The following is a 16,980-nucleotide window of genomic DNA, read 5'->3' on the forward strand; positions in this document are numbered from 1 at the left end:
CTGCCTCAGCCTCCCGAGTAGATGGGACTACAGGTGTGTGCCACCACATCCAGCTAATTTTTTCTATTTTTGGTAGAGACCAGATCTCGCTCTTGCTCAGGGTGGTCTCGAACTGCTGACCTCAATCGATCCTCCCACCTCGGCCTCCCAGAGTGCTAGGATTACAGGCGTGAACCACCACTCCGCCATAACCTGAGTTTTAAAAAGAGAGACAATCCTCTGAGGGAGCCATTTCTAAATATGAGTCACGTGTGTCACTTTAAATTTTCTCATATGAACACAGAAGAAAATAACACGCGAATTTATTGTCATAATTTATTTAACCCCATATATCCAAAATATTATTAATGAAATTTTTTTTCAGTACTAAATCTTTCAAAGTCACTCTGAGTTTTAAGCTTCCAGAACATTCCAATTCAAACAGCACAACTGGATATACATGTCTGGTTTTCACACTTTTATTTATATTAAGGTTGATCAGTCATCTAGGGAATGTCTGCCTGTTATTTTCATACAACTGTTTAGTATTTATTAGTATACTGTTTTCTAATTATATTATATCCTCCGCATATATTAGTTCTCATTCTCCTATTAAGAATTGCATTTTCTCATGAGCTTTTCATTACATTAAAAACTAGTGTATCAGGAAATGAAGGATAAAAGCTTGGTGCTTCTTTTTATTAAAGTTGACATAATAATGAGGGTATGGCCACAGCAAACAAAGAAAATATATTAATAATATTTTCCTAACATTATTTTCTGTGTATTTGTTGGGATTCCATACATCAAAGTCTGTATTTATTTTCTGAGCTCAAATTGTCCCATCTTAGGTCAGTGAGGAACCTTCAAATCGCCTCCTTTGTCCTTGTGCCACAAGCCCATATGTATTAAGGGCTTTCTTAATAGATGTCCCATTTGGCATTTTCCTTTTTTACTTGACGTATGGTGCTTCCTACCATGCACAATATTCTAGTTTTATATTGTGTACTTTATCAATCTTTTAACTTTTTTGTTTTGAGTTAAAAGATTTATTCTCACAGCTTACAGAAATATTTACCAATTTTTTCCTACTAGTTATATGTTTTCAATAGTTTACCATTTACATTTCTCCTTTATTTGTTCTTTATCTTACCATAGCATATAAAAATAAATCCATTTTTACTCTTTTTATAGGAATATCCAGTTCTAAAATACCAAGAATTAACAGACTCCTCCTCTGTAGTTTTTATAGCATGACTTATCTTATGCACTTTGTTAGATTTCTGAATTTTCTACTATCCCTGTCTGTTGCCTATTTTTGTATCAATACCACACTGCTTTAATTATAGAATATTTTATGTGTTTTAATTTCTTAAAGAACTAGAAACCCTCACTGTATCTCTTTCTCAGGGATTTTGGCTATTCTTATATATTTCTTTTTCCATGTGCACTTTGCAAAATCATTGCCAGCTTTAAAAAAAAAAAAGTGACTATATATTATGAGATCAAATACAATGATGAAGTTAGCTTAAGTATAGATGACTTCTTTATATTATTTAGTTCTTTCTATTCAAGAACATAATGTGACTTTCCATTTATTTGAGTCTTCATATATTTCAAAAGTGCTTTATTATTTTGCTCATGTAGACTTTGCACATTTTTTTATTAGAGGTGTTCCTAGGTAATTTCGTTTTAATTTTTAAAATTTAAATTATACTTTTTCCTTGTATCCTCACACTGTACCCATAAATAATTGAGAATTATACATAGATAGGTACGGTTTTTGTGCATGTGTTATGTTGTATTAGTTTATTGAACTATTTTTTGTATTAGGTCTTTTTTTTTTTTACCAATTCCTTTGTGTTTTGAGGTATATAATCATATTATCTGCAAATTGAGTTTTACATAGTTTTAGCAATATCTTATGCCACTTTCAGTTGCCTTGGATAAAGCTCAATGCAAATTTAATAAATACTAACTAGAGGCAATGTTGTGCTTTTTTAGTATTGTTTTTGAAAACAGTTGATCTTCCTCATTTTTTTATGAATATGAAAAAGATTGTATTGTCAAGTTTAAAGAGACCTATCAATTTATAATTTTGATGGTTTCAAATTAACAGTAATGCATGCTAATTCTGCTAAATAGACATTTTTTCATCTATGAACATGAATATGTGACTGTTTTGTTTATCTCTATGAAAATAATGAAATCTATGAGTGGATTTCCTAATGCTGAATCACTCTAGAATTACAGGGATAAACTGCATTTTTTATTATACATTGTTTTTACTGGTCAATTAGAATTTGTTTGCTAATATTTTATTTTACATATTTCCATGTGTAGGCAGAAATGATATTTTTTTGCAATAGTCTATTTTGCACATTTCAAAGTTTGGGGTACCAGTGTTCCATTTAATTTCCATAATTTATTTGAAAGCAGTACTTCTATTGTAATGTTCTTGAACTGAGTTAGAAGCATTGAATTATGTGCTATTTAAAATGACTGTAGAATCCCCCTGATAAACTACTTGGTCCTGGAACTTTATTTGTGAGAACCTCTTTCACCTACTAACGTGGATATTACTCTGTTTAGATTTCAAATCTAAACAGGGGTCTATATTTTTAAAGCATATTTTTCTAGAAAATTTTCACATCTTGTTTTCCAAATCAGTATGCATTGAGTTGGGCTAATTATTCTTTAATGATTTTAATCTAAAGTAAAAAATAAAAATAAATAAAAATAAATGCCCAGATTGCAACAATCAATAAAACAAATGAAGTTTAAGATTTCTTTGCAGTTCTTTTAGACCTTAGCACATATGCCATTTAGTATAGCTCTCAAGTCACTTGAAATAGTGTTTTTCTCCATGTATTTAAGTAACTATACATTCAATTGTTCAAGTGTTTTCAATTTTAAGGATTTTTAAAATTTCAACTTTATTGTAATTTTTAATGTATAAAATATTCTACATAATTCAAACATCAAAGCTAAATTAAAAGGTATATTCAGAAATCTCACCTCCATTCCTGTTTCCTTCATACCTTTCCCAGCCACCCTCCACTACAGGGTGACAATTTTATTAGTTTCTGATTAATCTTTTCAGTTTTTCTCTTTGCAACATAAAGTATTAGATTATTAAGTATGAAGTGTCCAATTTCCTTACGTACTAAGTTTGACAGTTACTACCTCTGACATTTCACTTCGACACTTCTTGTTTTATGTTTATTGTCAAGGTATATCCTCAGTCTTTCAAATGCACAGTTTGGCTTATGAGTAGCTTTCAAATTTTTTTTTAGAGCAATTTTTGTGAAAGCATAGAGAAGTCAAAAATTCATGCTATTTTTTTTTTTTTTTTGAGACAGAGTGTCACTTTGTTGCCCGGGCTAGAGTGAGTGCCGTGGCATCAGCCTAGCTCACAGCAACCTCAAACTCCTGGGCTTAAGCGATCCTACTGCCTCAGCCTGCCGAGTAGCTGGGACTACAGGCATGCGCCACCATGCCCGGCTAATTTTTTCTATATATATTTTTAGTTGTCCAGATCATTTATTTCTATTTTTTTAGTAGAGACGGGGTCTCGCTCAGGCTGGTCTCGAACTCCTGACCTCGAGCGATCCACCCGCCTCGGCCTCCCAGAGGGCTAGGTTTACAGGCGTGAGCCACTGCGCCCGGCCCATGCTATTTTTGAATATGAGTTCCGTTGTGGAACCAATCTAGCGCAGACAGCTGGACATATCAACAAAGTGTTTCGGAAGGATGTGACTAATGTACGCACAGTACGCTGATGGTTTGAGAAGCACCATTCTGGTGATTTTTAATCTTAAAAATGAGCCACGTGGGTGACCTCAGACCAAGGTGGATAATGATGAGCTGAAATCTGTAGTGGAAGCGAATCTATCTCAACCTATAGGTGAATTAGCAGCAAGGTTTGATGTTACTATTCCAACAATATTGGACCATTTGAAACAAATCAGCAAGGTAAAGAAGCTGGATAGATGGGTTTCGCAAGAATTAAATAAGCATCAGAAGAGAAATCGTCTCGAAGTTTGCCTTTCTTCGTTGTCATGACATAAAGGCAAATCATTTCTACACCGTATTGTTACGTGTGATGAAATGGATTCTTTTTGACAATCACAAATGTTCGGCACTATGGTTTAACAAAGACAAAGTGCTGAAACACAGTCCAAAACCGAATATTCACCAAAAAATGCTATTGCTGTCTGTTTGGTGGTCCAGCACTATTATCCACTACAGGTTCATGAAACCTGGTCAATCCATTACAGCAGATGTCTACTGCAACCAGTTGGACAAAATCATGAGGATGTTTGCAGTTAAGCAGCCGAGATTGGTCAATAGAGACAGGCCAATCCTCTTGCAAGACAATGCGTGACCACATGTTGCATAAATGCTGCTCAAACTACAGAAGCTGGACTTGGAAACTCTCTGTCATCACCACATTCACCAGACCTTGCACCAATTGACTACCACTTCTTCCAGGCTTTGGATCACTTCTTGCAAGGAAAAATATTTAATTCTCAATAAGCTGTGGAAAATGCCTCTGGCGATTTCATTGCCACTCACTCTCCAGGCTTCTTCAAAACAAGATACCATTAAGAGGGCAAAACTGTGTAGATAGTTTAGGTGCATACTTTGAATAATTGTACTGCTTCTTGTTTGAGATATAATAACCTACACTTTTGATTCGAAAGTGGACACTTCCTATTTAATGACCTATATTCTTATTCTCTACCCTCATCTTCTACTTCTTAAATCACAAGAGATACTTATTATACGTACAGTTCTGTACTTTGCTTTTTCTCCCACTTTATGTCCTGAAAAATACTACATAGAGATTTTTCTCATTCTGTTTTATAGCTGCATAGTACTCAGCTATGTGAAAATACCATAGCTTATTTATTAATTTTTTGAAGCAGGGTCTCCCTGTGTTGCCCAGGTTGGTCTCAAACTCCTGTCCTCAAGCGATCCTCCCACCTCAGCCTACCAAGTAGCTGGGACTACAGGTGTGAGCCATCGCGCCTAATTAAAAAAAATAAACCTAGTTCTCTCTTATTCTCTAGTAATGAAGTCAAAAGCCATCATCTTGCAATTCACATCCTTCTATCAATTGCCCCAATCTCACACATTCACTTCATCCATTTTTCTCAATTTCTACTTATATAGGGCCCTGACAGCCATCAAATTCTAAACTAGTCTCCTTCCTTATCCCATATGTGCTCACCTTTTTCCAGACTCCATGTCTCCCCTCACGCTATTTTCCCAGTTTAGAATGGTTACATCTCTTCTCTCCAAATCAAAGTCCATTTCAAAAAGATCTCTTCTCCAATAAGGCTTTCTTAGTGAGCTAATTCAATAATCCTTCCCTTTAAATTTTCTTAGCACTTTATACCATAACCTAATGTTTTTCCTTCACTCATTAAACAAGTATTTACTGAGCATATGAATAGCCAGCAGCTTATGTTCTAGGAGGAGAACTTGGCAATAAAGTAAACAAATAAATAGTAGTAGTAGTAGTAGTAGTAGTAGTGGTAGTGGTGGTGGTGGTAACAAATGCTATGAAGAAAAAGTAAGGCAGAAAGTAAGTAAGAAACGGAGTAGAAGACTAGGGATGGGTAAGTGCCATTTTAGAGAAAGTGATTAGGAGAGGCCTCTTTGAGGCAGCGACAGTTGAGTAGCAATAGGAATGAAAGGGGGAAGCAAAGCAAGAGAGGATCCAAAGGAAGAATCATTATGAACACGTCGTTCTTTTGGTTGCTCAGCATCAGAACACCTTCATACACCTGGGGAATTCCCTCCATATGCGTCTTGAAAGAAGGCAGAAACCTTCTGAATATTTGCCTTACCAGCTTCCCACGCAGCTAGGGACAGTCTTACGACCACCACTCCAACAGAGAAGCATCTGTGCTGGACTTTAACTTATAAGATAGTGCACACAAAAAAAGCAGCAAGTGTGTAGAACCCATTGTGGAAGTATTAATAAATTCCAACTATGGTAGTGGTAGCAGTTTCTTCCTGTGATAAACTCCTTTTCTGCTAAATTAACGAGAGGTGGTTTCAGTTGCTTAGAACTAAGAATTCTGACTGACATAGGTGTGATCCAGAGGATGGAACAGCAAGTGTAAGGGCCCTGAGCTACAGTGAAGAAATTTAACAGGAAATACAATCATGGAGATATGAATGGGCTGGATCATTAGAACCTTACATGCATTATAAGGTTTTTATTTTATATTATTTTATTTTGAGACAGGGTCTTACTCTGTTGCCCAGGCTGGAGTGCAATGGCACAATTACAGCTCATTGCAACCTTGAATTCCTGGGCTCCCACTTCAGCTTCCTCAGTACCTGGGATTACAGGCGCATGCCACTACACTCAGCTAATTTTTTATTTCTTATAAAGACAGGGTCTCACTTATAAAGACTCGGGCTGGTTTCAAACTCCTGGCCTCAACAGATGGTCCCACCTCGGCCTCCCAAAGTGTTGAGATTGCAGGCATGAGCCACTACACCCAGGCTCAGAATATTTTAAACAGGACATCACTGTGATATGATTTATATTTTTAAAAGACCACTCTCATTATTATATGGCTAATACATAGAGAGAAGCAAGAATTGAAATACAGGTACTAGTTAGAAAATTATTCCAGGCAAGAGCTGATGGTAGCTCAGGCTGGGATGACACCTACATGGTCACTGAGACCTTTTACCTCTAATTACTACGTACCTAGGTTTAAATCTAATATCATATTTTGTGCTTTCCATCTGTCCCCTGTTCAGTTTCTTTTCTCTCCTTTCTTGCGACCTTCTTTTAGATTGATTCTTTTTTTAACATTCTATTTATTTCCTCTACTGATTTGGAAGTTATACCCTCTGTTTCTGTTCTTTTATTGGTTCTCTATAAATTACACCAGGCAGTAAAGTCTACTTTTTTTTCTTTTTCTTTTCCTCTGACTCCTGTCTTAGAAAGTAAAGTCTAAAGTTAATCAAATTCTTTATTCTCCCTTTCCCCAAAAACCTATAGATTTTAAAAGAACTAAGCAATACATCAACCAAGTACAATATGTAGACTGTTTGGATTCCAATTTGAAGAAACCAAATGTAAATTTTTAAAAATCATCTTTTGAGATAATTGGGGAAATGTGAATACTGTCCAAGTATGTAATGATATTAATTATTGTTGATTTTTTTCTGGATATAATACTGGTATTATAGTTTAAATTCCTATACTTAGGACTTGTTTTAAAATAACTGGGGGTACATATAAAAAAGTTCAGTCATTGTTAGATAATTGTTGAAGCTGGGTAATGAATACAAGAAGATTCATTATATTCTTTTCTATATTTAACTTTTTCCATAACAAAGAGATTTTTTAAAATTACCCCCTTCTAGATAAAATAAAGACTTTAGAACCTAGAACCTCACCTATCCCATTTCTGTTATCACCTTGTTTTTAATCCATTAGACATTCTTACTTACTATATTTAATGTAATCCATACTCATTTTCCAAATATATATCATTTTCTTTATCTTTCATTTATACTTCATACATTTCATTCCTGCAGTTTGGGGTCAATTTCATTCTGCCCAAAGTATATCCTTTAGAAATGTGCTATCCAATATGTTGCATGTGGCTATTTAAATTAAGTAAAACTGGAAATGCAGTTCATCAGTCACATTAGCCACATTTCAAGTGCTCAGTAGCCCTAGGTGGCTTGTGACTACAATATTAGCACAGATAAAGACCATTTTTACCATCACAGAAACTTCTGTTGAACAATACTGCTTTAAATTGTCTTACATGGGTGAGATATTGGTGACAAGCTGGTTTTATCTGAAAATATCTTTTTTGTTGTTGTTTTGGTTTTTCTTTTTTAATTTCAAGGTATTACTGGGTACAAATAGTTTTGGTTACTTTTTTTTGGTTTATTATATTTGTTTGCTCCCAATTTGGCAGGATTTTTTTTTTTTTTGGTCTGAAAATACCTTTATTTTACCATCAATCTTTAAATATATTTTCACTGGGCATAAAATTCTAGGTTGTAGGTAGCTTTCACTTCATTTTGCAGGCATTATTTCACTGTCAGATTGGCTTTCATTGTTGGTGTTGAGAAGTTATCTGTTAGTCAAATTTTTGCTTCTTTCATGGTTTTCTTTTTCTCCAGCTACTTTTAAGATTTTTCTCTGTCACAGTTTTCTACAACTTGATTATGATGTGTTTCGGTATGGACTTATTTTTATCCTATTTAGGCTTCATGGGATTCTTGAATTCTGGTTGGTATCTTTCACTGGACCTGAAAAATAGCCATCATCTCTTCAAATGCCTTATTCTCTCTTCTTTTTCTGAAATTCCAATTAAGACCTTCTCACTCCATCCCCGTATCCCTAACCCTGTCTTCTATATTTTCCATCTTTTTTCTTCCACTAAGCTACATTCTGGATAATTTCATCTCATTTACATTCCAGTTTGATAATTTTTCTGATGTGTCCAATCTGCTGCAAATGGCATCATTAAGTTTTTAATTCAGTTATTGGTTTTTCATTTTGTTTTTTGAGAAAGGGTCTTGCTCTGTTACCAAAGCTGGAGTTCAGTGGTACAATCACAGCTCACCGTAGCCTCGTATTCCAGGGCTCAAGCAATTCTCCTGCCTCAGCCTCCTGAGTAGCTGGGACTACACGTATGCCCACATTCAACTAATTTTTTTTATTTGTTGTAAAGATGAGGCCTCACTATGTTGTTCAGGCTGGTCTCGAACTCCTGGCCTCAAATGATTCTCCTGCCTCACCTCCCAAAGTGCTGAGATTACAGCTACCACGCCTGACCCAGTTGCTCTATTTTTTATTTCTAGAAGCTGTATTCAGTTTTTTCAAATCAACGCCACTTTTTAAAAAAGTTTCCTGTCTTCAAGCTTGTCATTTACTTCTGTAAACAAAGTAAGCATGGTTGTTTTACCATGTATCTTTTAATTCTAGTATATTAATATGATGTCTATGAAAATCTTTTCTGCTGTCTATTATTTCTGCTAGTTCTTGCTCATAGTTCCTTGCCTCCTTGTATGTCTGGTTATCTTTGACTATGTGCTGGTCACACTCCTTGAAAAATTATTTGTGGGGAGGCCTATGATGAAGAAGCCTTTGTCCAGAGAACGTCTGCATTTGCTTCTGCCAAACACCTGAGGAGCACCTGGGGAGCACAGTCAGGAACCAACCTAAATTGAGTCATGGCTCAAGGTTCTCTTTCCCACCTAGGCTATGGCCACAGCTTTGTAGAAACTTTTGTTTGCTTGTTTCTTTTCCTTTTTTTTTTTTCCTGCTCTGCTCAGTGGCAACACAACTCATCTTGAAGTCCCTTGATATCTGGCTACAGACGTAGGTGATGAAAAGGGGGTAGGAGTTAGTTCTGGTTCATCGTTACCCCCCAAGTGTAGACATATAGAGTCCAAGCCTAATTAGGAAAGAATGTCTTATAATTTCATTGTCCACATGTTAGGTGGGCTCTGCATCTTAATTTGTCTACCTCACCCCATAAGGCTGATGAACAGAAACCTAAATTTCTTGATATTAGCAAATATACTCAAGGCAAAAGTGGTCTCAGTTCTCCAGGTATTCTGCTAACCTCTCTTGCTTTAGGCTTTCTTTCCAAATTTGGCTTACCAGATTCCTCTATCTTCCTAGTTCTTGAAAGTTCTTAAGGTGGTGTTTTACATATCTTAGCATTTTCAATTGGTTGTTTTTTTTTAAAGAGACTGGTCTGAATAATCCAGGTCACTATTATCCAGATGCAACATATATTTGTGAGCAGAGCCAACTGACATACACTTGACCCCTGAACCACACAGGTTTGAACTGCATGAATCCACTTATATATGGATTTTTTTCAGTAAATATATTGGAAAATTTTGGGGAGATTTGCAACAATTTGAAAAATCTCACAAATGAACTATATAGCCTAGAAATATCAAAAAAAATAAGAAGTTAGGTATATCACAAATACATAAAATATATGTACATACTAGTCTATTTTATGATTTACCACCACAAATCTATTATAAAAAGTTAAAATTTGGCCAGACATAGTGGTGTGTGCCTGTAGTCCCAGCTACTCAGGAGGCTGAGGTAGGAGGACCATATAAGCCCAAGAATTCAAGTCCAACCTGGGCAACATAGCAAGATCCTGTCTCTAAAAAAAAAAAAAAAAAAAATTAAAAAAGTTAAAATTTCTCAAACTTAACGTGTGCATGCACACATACTCTTGCAGACCATACACAGCACCTTTCACAGTAAAGGGAAATGTAAACAAACATAAAGATGCACTAAATCATAACTGCATAAGATTAACTGTAATATACACTGTACTACTGTAATAATTTCATAGCCACCTCCTGCGGCTATTTTGTGAGCTTGAGTTGCAAGTATCCTTAAAACAGTGATGCTAATCATCTCCATGTGAGCAGCTCATCTCTCCAGTAAATTGTATATAACAATAAAAAGTGGCCGGGCGCAGTAGCTCACACCTGTAATCCTAGCACTCTGGGAGGCCGAGGTGGGCGGATCGTTTGAGCTCAGGAGTTCGAGAGCAGCCTGAGCAAGAGTGAGACCCCCGTCTCTACTAAACATAGAAAGAAATTATAGGGACAGCTAAAAATATATATAGAAAAATTAGCCAGGCATGGTGGTGCATGCCTGTAGTCCCAGCTACTGGAGAGGCTGAGGCAGGAGGATTGCCTGAGCCCAGGAGTCTGAGGTTGCTGTGAGCAAGGCTGACGCCACGGCACTCTAGCCCAGGCAACAGAGTAAGACTCTGTCTCAAAAAACAAAACAAAACAAAACAAACAAAGAAAACAATAAAAAGTGATCTGTGGAAGTTCTTGTGCATTTTTCATTGAGTTTAGTACAACATCATAAGCCTTCAATAACAGTATGGGACCCACATGAAGTGCCACTAGTGATGCTAGAAATGCTCCCAAGAAAAAAGACTTTTCTTGCCCAGAGAAGTCATGATGCTACAAGAGAAAGTTGAATTGCTTAATATGTACCACAGATTGAGGTCTGCAGCTGCAGCTGTCTGTTTCAGACAATTAATTCATTGTGTAAACAGATAATATAAACTTATGGTATTGATAAATACAGTACAGTACTGTAAATGTATTTTCTCTTCCTTATGATTTTCTTAACATTTTCTGTTCTCTAGCTTACATTATGGTAAGAATACAGTATATGATACATATAGCATACAAAATATGTGTTAATCGACTGATTATGTTGTCGGTAAGGCTTCCAGTCAACAGTAGGCTATTAGTAGCTAAGTTCTGGGGGAGTCAAAAGTTATATGCAGATTGTCACCTGCAAAGGAGTCAGTGTCCCCAACCCCTATGTTGTCAAGAGTCAACTGTATTAGATGTTGGCGTACAAAAGAAGAGGAGTCAAAGATGACAACTAGGTTTTTGGTCTAAATAACTTAATGAAAATTTGGATTATTTACTGAGATGAAGATGGCAGACAGATAGGATGGGTCAAGTGTTAGAGTTTAGCCAGACTTGTTAAGTTTAAGATGCTTTGGCTAGGTTATAAGCTTTCGTGGGTAGAGCCAAGACTTGCTTTTTAGTATCTTTTGACCCCAGAGTTACTTTTTAACAGTGGTGCACACATACTCGGTAATCAACTAACCAAGGCTTTCCTATCTCAGCACTATTGAAATTATGGGCCCAACAACACTTTTTTGCGGGGGATTGTCCTGTGCACTGTAAGATATTTAACAAAATCCCTTATGGCCTCTACCCATTAGATACCAGTAGCACACTGCTCCATCTCCATTTTATCACACCAAAAAAAAGTCTGTCCATATTGCAAAATGTCCCTGGGGGCAAAAATCACTCCTGATTACACTGAACTAAATGCTTCTTGAATTAAAGTGAACTTCTATACAATGTGTTATTATCATATTTTCACTCAACTGGACAGATCAAAGATACATAAGAGGTCAGAGTCCATCCAAACCCAAACTCTAGACCAGCCCAATCCAGCATTTCTCAAATTGTGTTTCCCAACACTCCAGAAGACTTCAGTACTGAGAAGGACCGTAGGTAAAGGGGTAAGCACAGGCTGGAGGAAACAGAACAGTAAGAGTTTCAGCCCCTTTTTACTCTATCTTAAACAAGATCATCTCCAACTGTTATGAGATTCTATATATAACATAATTTGAATTTTTAAAGCATTTTAAATAGTAAAATTTGCCAGTAAAATGTCTTCAGACCTAAAATGGTTAAAATTTTTAAATCTCAAGCAAGAATTACTTACTTTTCTTTTTCACTACTATTCCACACCCAAATCCTTATTAACGTAAACCCAGGAAAGAACTGCTAAAAAGTCCTACAAGTATGGGCCTTGTATCTATGCTCCTCCTTTATTTTATTTTTGACTCTAGCCAAATAAAAATCAGGTAAAAGTAGTATGAATAAATCAGGGCCTCAAAAATCAGATTCTGAAATATAACTCATTCAAAAAGATTTTTAATTCCATATATAGCAAGAGCTTGTTTTAAGCAGCACCCAAAAAAATGTGATTCCTTGTTTCCATTAAGTTAAACCTCTTTGTCTTATACCGTTACTCCCAAATGTACTACATAAAAAGTACTTTTATATTCTATTTCCTTTTTTTTTTTTCCCGAATCCTAACCACTACACAACCAGGGATATGTTCTATTATAAACTTCCCTGAACCAGATTTTTAAATATTACAGTATAATCTCACCTACGCCAAACTAAAGATCACTTCCTTATTCAAAACTATTTTTGTTTCTTTAAATTTCAGATACCAAAAGATGTCATTAAATTGGAACCAGCTGCTTGGTGGGTATAATGTGTGTTGCTTCAATGATGTATGTACAGAAGGCCCTGACTTCACCACAATGCAATATATCAATGTAGCAAAATTACACTTATACCTCATGAATATATACAAATAAAAAATAAATGGGAAAAAAAACTGGAACCAAGCTAATAAATTAAGTTCCTACTTCCCACATAAGCTACGTATTTATCAGATATATAATACATTCTCTATTTATCTACATTCTACCTGGGTTACCAGTGTCCCTATGATGACTGTAAAATTACGAATTACTATTCTCCATAAAATCTAGAACATCTATAATTCTAAGGACAAAAAATATTTATTGACGACTATTTTGATATTCATGTTTGAGATAAGCTCAAGAATTCCATATCTAACATACATAAATTATACCAACACACACTACCAACTAAAAAGTAGATTTGTCAGTTAGCATGTCCAAAATGTCCCACGCACCTGCCGAAACCTAACCTTCCTCCTGCATTCCCTGATAATGCTATGCTATCACCCTCTTCATCTCCCATTTTAGAAATGGGGACACTACTATACTCAACCCCTCCCTCGCCCTCATCTTCTACATACATACAGTTAGTATAATGGTCTGAATGCATGAAAATTCATGCACTGAAATTCATATACTAAAATCTTAACTCCAAGGTGCTGATATCGGATGATGCAGCTGGCCCAGCATGGTGACTCATGCCTGTAATCCTAGCATTCTGGGAGGCTGTGGTAGGAGGATTGCTTGAGCTCAAGAGTTTGAGACTAGCCTGGGCAATATAGCAAGACCCTGTATCTATAAAAAGTTTTTTAAAAATTAGCCAAGCATGTCGGCACATGCTTATAGTCCTAGCTACTTGGGAGCTGAGGCAGGAGAACCACTTGAGTCCAGGAGTTCAAGGTTACAGTGAGCTATGTATGATATAATGCCACTGCACTCTAGCCTAGGTGACAGAGCAAGACTCTGTCTCCAAAAAAAAAAAAAAACAACAGATGGCAGGGCCTTTGGAAGGTGATTAGGTCATAAGGACAGACCATACAGTTCCATTCATAATTCCGTGAATGGAATTAGTGTCCTTATAAAAGACACTTCAGATAGCTGCTCTCACTAGACACAGAATCTGCCAGCATCTTGATTTTTAACTTCCCAGCCTTGAGAAGAATTGTTAGAAACAAATTTCTGTTTTTTATAAGCCACTCAGTTTATGGTATTTTGTTACAGCACCCCAAATGGATTAAGATAATTGGTTGTCAAGTCCTATGAGGTCTACTTCACATCTCTTTTTCTCTTCATTTCTTTTTTCAATAGGCAATGCTTGCATATAGCTCAAAAATTCAAACAGAAATGTATACATTGAAAACCCCCAAGGGAAGCATTTATACTACTCAGTGCCCCTCCCTCGTACACCACCCCCACAAATACCCCAACCACAATTAATCACCTTTACTAGTTTCACGGGTGTCTTTCCAGTAAATCTATAACTACCAAAAGATAGCATTACTACATAAACACTGTGCTGCAGTTGCTTTTCTTACTCAGCACACCCTGGAGATCTTTTCCTAATAGTTCATAAAGAGCTTCCTCATTTTTTTATACAACTGCATAAAAATACTATTGTGTAAATATCCCTTAGTTTATTATAGTCTCCTCTAGCTGGACAGTAATGCTATTATAATATTAACAACACTGCAGTTAATAACTTTGTAGATGTATCATTTCATTTCATACATTTCTAGGATAAATTCCCTTAAGTAGAACCGCTAGGACAAAAGTAAATATAATTGTAATTTTTTTTTTTTTATTTTAGACAGAGTCTCACTCTGTTGCCCAGGCTAGAGTGCCGTGGCGTCAGCCTAGCTCACAGCAACCTCAAACTCCTGGGCTCAAGCAATCCTACTGCCTCAGCCTCCCGAGTAGCTGGGACTACAGGCATGCGCCATCATACCCGGCTAATTTTTTCTATATATATATATTTTTAGTTGTCAAACTAATTTCTTTCTATTTTTAGTAGAGATGGGGTCTCACTGTTGCTCAGGCTGGTCTTGAACTCCTGATCTCAAGCAGTCCTCCCGCCTCTGCCTCCCTGAGTGCTGGGATTACAGGTGTGAGCCACCACACCCAGCCTATAATTACAATTTTGATAGATATTGCCAAATTGCCCTCACATCATTTTTAAATTAGTCTTTTTCTCACCATTCTGTTTGCCATTATAAAGTAGGACTGGTCTCCCTTTCCCCAAGCATTGTCCATCCTGTTGTCAAACTATTATTATTTTTAATAAAACTTTAAAACAATTATAATTTAAAATTTTTTAAAATTACTGAAAAAGCTAAAGTTCCATCTGATCCTCTCTCCCTATCTCTACTTCCAAAACTCAATCCTTATCCACCACTCAAGAGTTAAGTACTACTGGCCGGGAGTAGTGGCTCAGGCCTGTAATCCTAGCACTCTGGGAGGCCGAGGCGGGTGGATTGCTTGAGGTCAGGAGTTCGAGACCAGCCTCAGCAAGAGCAAGACCCCATCTCTACTAAAAAAAAAAAAAAATAGAAAGAAATTATATGGCCAACTAAAATATATATAGAGAAAAAATTAGCCGGGCATGGTGGCGCATGCCTGTAGTCCCAGCTACTCAGGAGGCTGAGGCAGTAGGATCGCTTAAGCCCAGGAGTTTGAGGTTGCTGTGAGCTAGGCTGATGCCACAGCACTCACTCTAGCCCGGGCAACAGAGTGAGACTCTGTCTCAAAAAAAAAAAAAAAAAAAGAGTTAAGTACTACTATTAGTTTAGCATTTATCCTGCCAAACCACATTCTTTGATATATACATAACCCCTCCTCCAAAATACAGTATTCTTCAGGATGTTTTTCCTTATTTACATAAATGCTATCATACTGTATATACTGCTATATAATTTATCACTCAATAGTATATGTAACTTATTTTTTTAATTGCTATATGATATTCTACAGTATGAATATACCAATTTATTTAGCCATTGCTCTATTTATGACCATTTTTTATTTTTTCAGTTTTTTACTATTATAAACAATGCTACAATAAACATATTTGTACATGCCTCCTTATGCACATAAACAAGTCCTATTCTAGTGCAGAAAATAGACAGACTTTAATAAACATTTTAAATTAATATATACTACCAAATTGCTCACACCAACTACATCCCCCTAATTGGCTATACCAACTTATATTCCCAAAAGTAGTGCATAATATTATTTCCTCACAATATAGCCAGTCTTAATATTACCAAGGATTTACATTTTTTGCCTCTATCATGGGTAGAAGTGTCACTTTTCTGTTTTAATATGCTTCTCTTGGCCGGGTGCAGTGGCTCACAACTGTAATCCCAGCACCTTGGAAGGCTGAGGCAGGAGGATCCATTGAGCCCAGAAATTCAAGGTTACAGTGGCCTATGATCAAGCTGCTACACTCCAGCCTGAGTGACAGTGAGATCCTATCTCTAAAAGAGAAAAAATGCTTTTCTCAAATTACTGAGATTGCATATCTTCATCAAATGTTTGTTGGCCACTTACATAAGCTACCTCTTCTGAAACTGACTGTTGGTATTCTTTACCTATTTTTCCATTTCATTGTCTCTTTGTAGGAGTACATGACGTATACTTCTGGTTTGTTATATATGTTGCAAATATCCCCCCATTCTGTTTTAAATTTGTATATGCTAAACACTGTCATAAAGTAAAAGTCTTAAATTGTGGTCTGGCCAAATTCATCAAATATCTAAAACATTATATAATCATGTATTCCAATCACCTATACAATACAGTAGAATTGAACCTTATTTATTTATTTTTACTTACTTTGAGACACGGTCTTGCTCTGTTGCCGGGGCTAGAGTACTCGCTGCAACCTCAAACTGCTGGGCTCAAGTGATCCTCCTGCCTCAACCTCTAGAGGAGCTAGGACTATGGAAGTATGCCACCATGCCTGGCTAATTTTTTTATTTTTTGTAGAGACAGGGTCTCGCCATGTTGCCCAGGCTGGCCATATGTATATTTAACTTGATATGAAAAATGATTTATATGTTTGGCCGCCCACCATTCTATTTCACAAACATAAGTCCCAGCATTAGCCTGAAATGCGAATTTCCCAATTCTTCAGTAG

The 16,980-nt window shown here is 36.3% G+C and overlaps 1 protein-coding gene across 11 annotated transcripts in view; it reads right to left on the reverse strand.

Moving 5' to 3' along the window:
• Positions 1 to 16,980, reverse strand: part of GABPB1 (GA binding protein transcription factor subunit beta 1) — a 67,696-nt gene that overhangs the window by 38,717 nt on the left and 11,999 nt on the right. The gene's annotated exons all lie outside the window — the stretch shown is intronic.

This window comes from Lemur catta, chromosome 1 (assembly GCF_020740605.2).
Source record: "Lemur catta isolate mLemCat1 chromosome 1, mLemCat1.pri, whole genome shotgun sequence".
NCBI lineage: Eukaryota > Metazoa > Chordata > Mammalia > Primates > Lemuridae > Lemur > Lemur catta.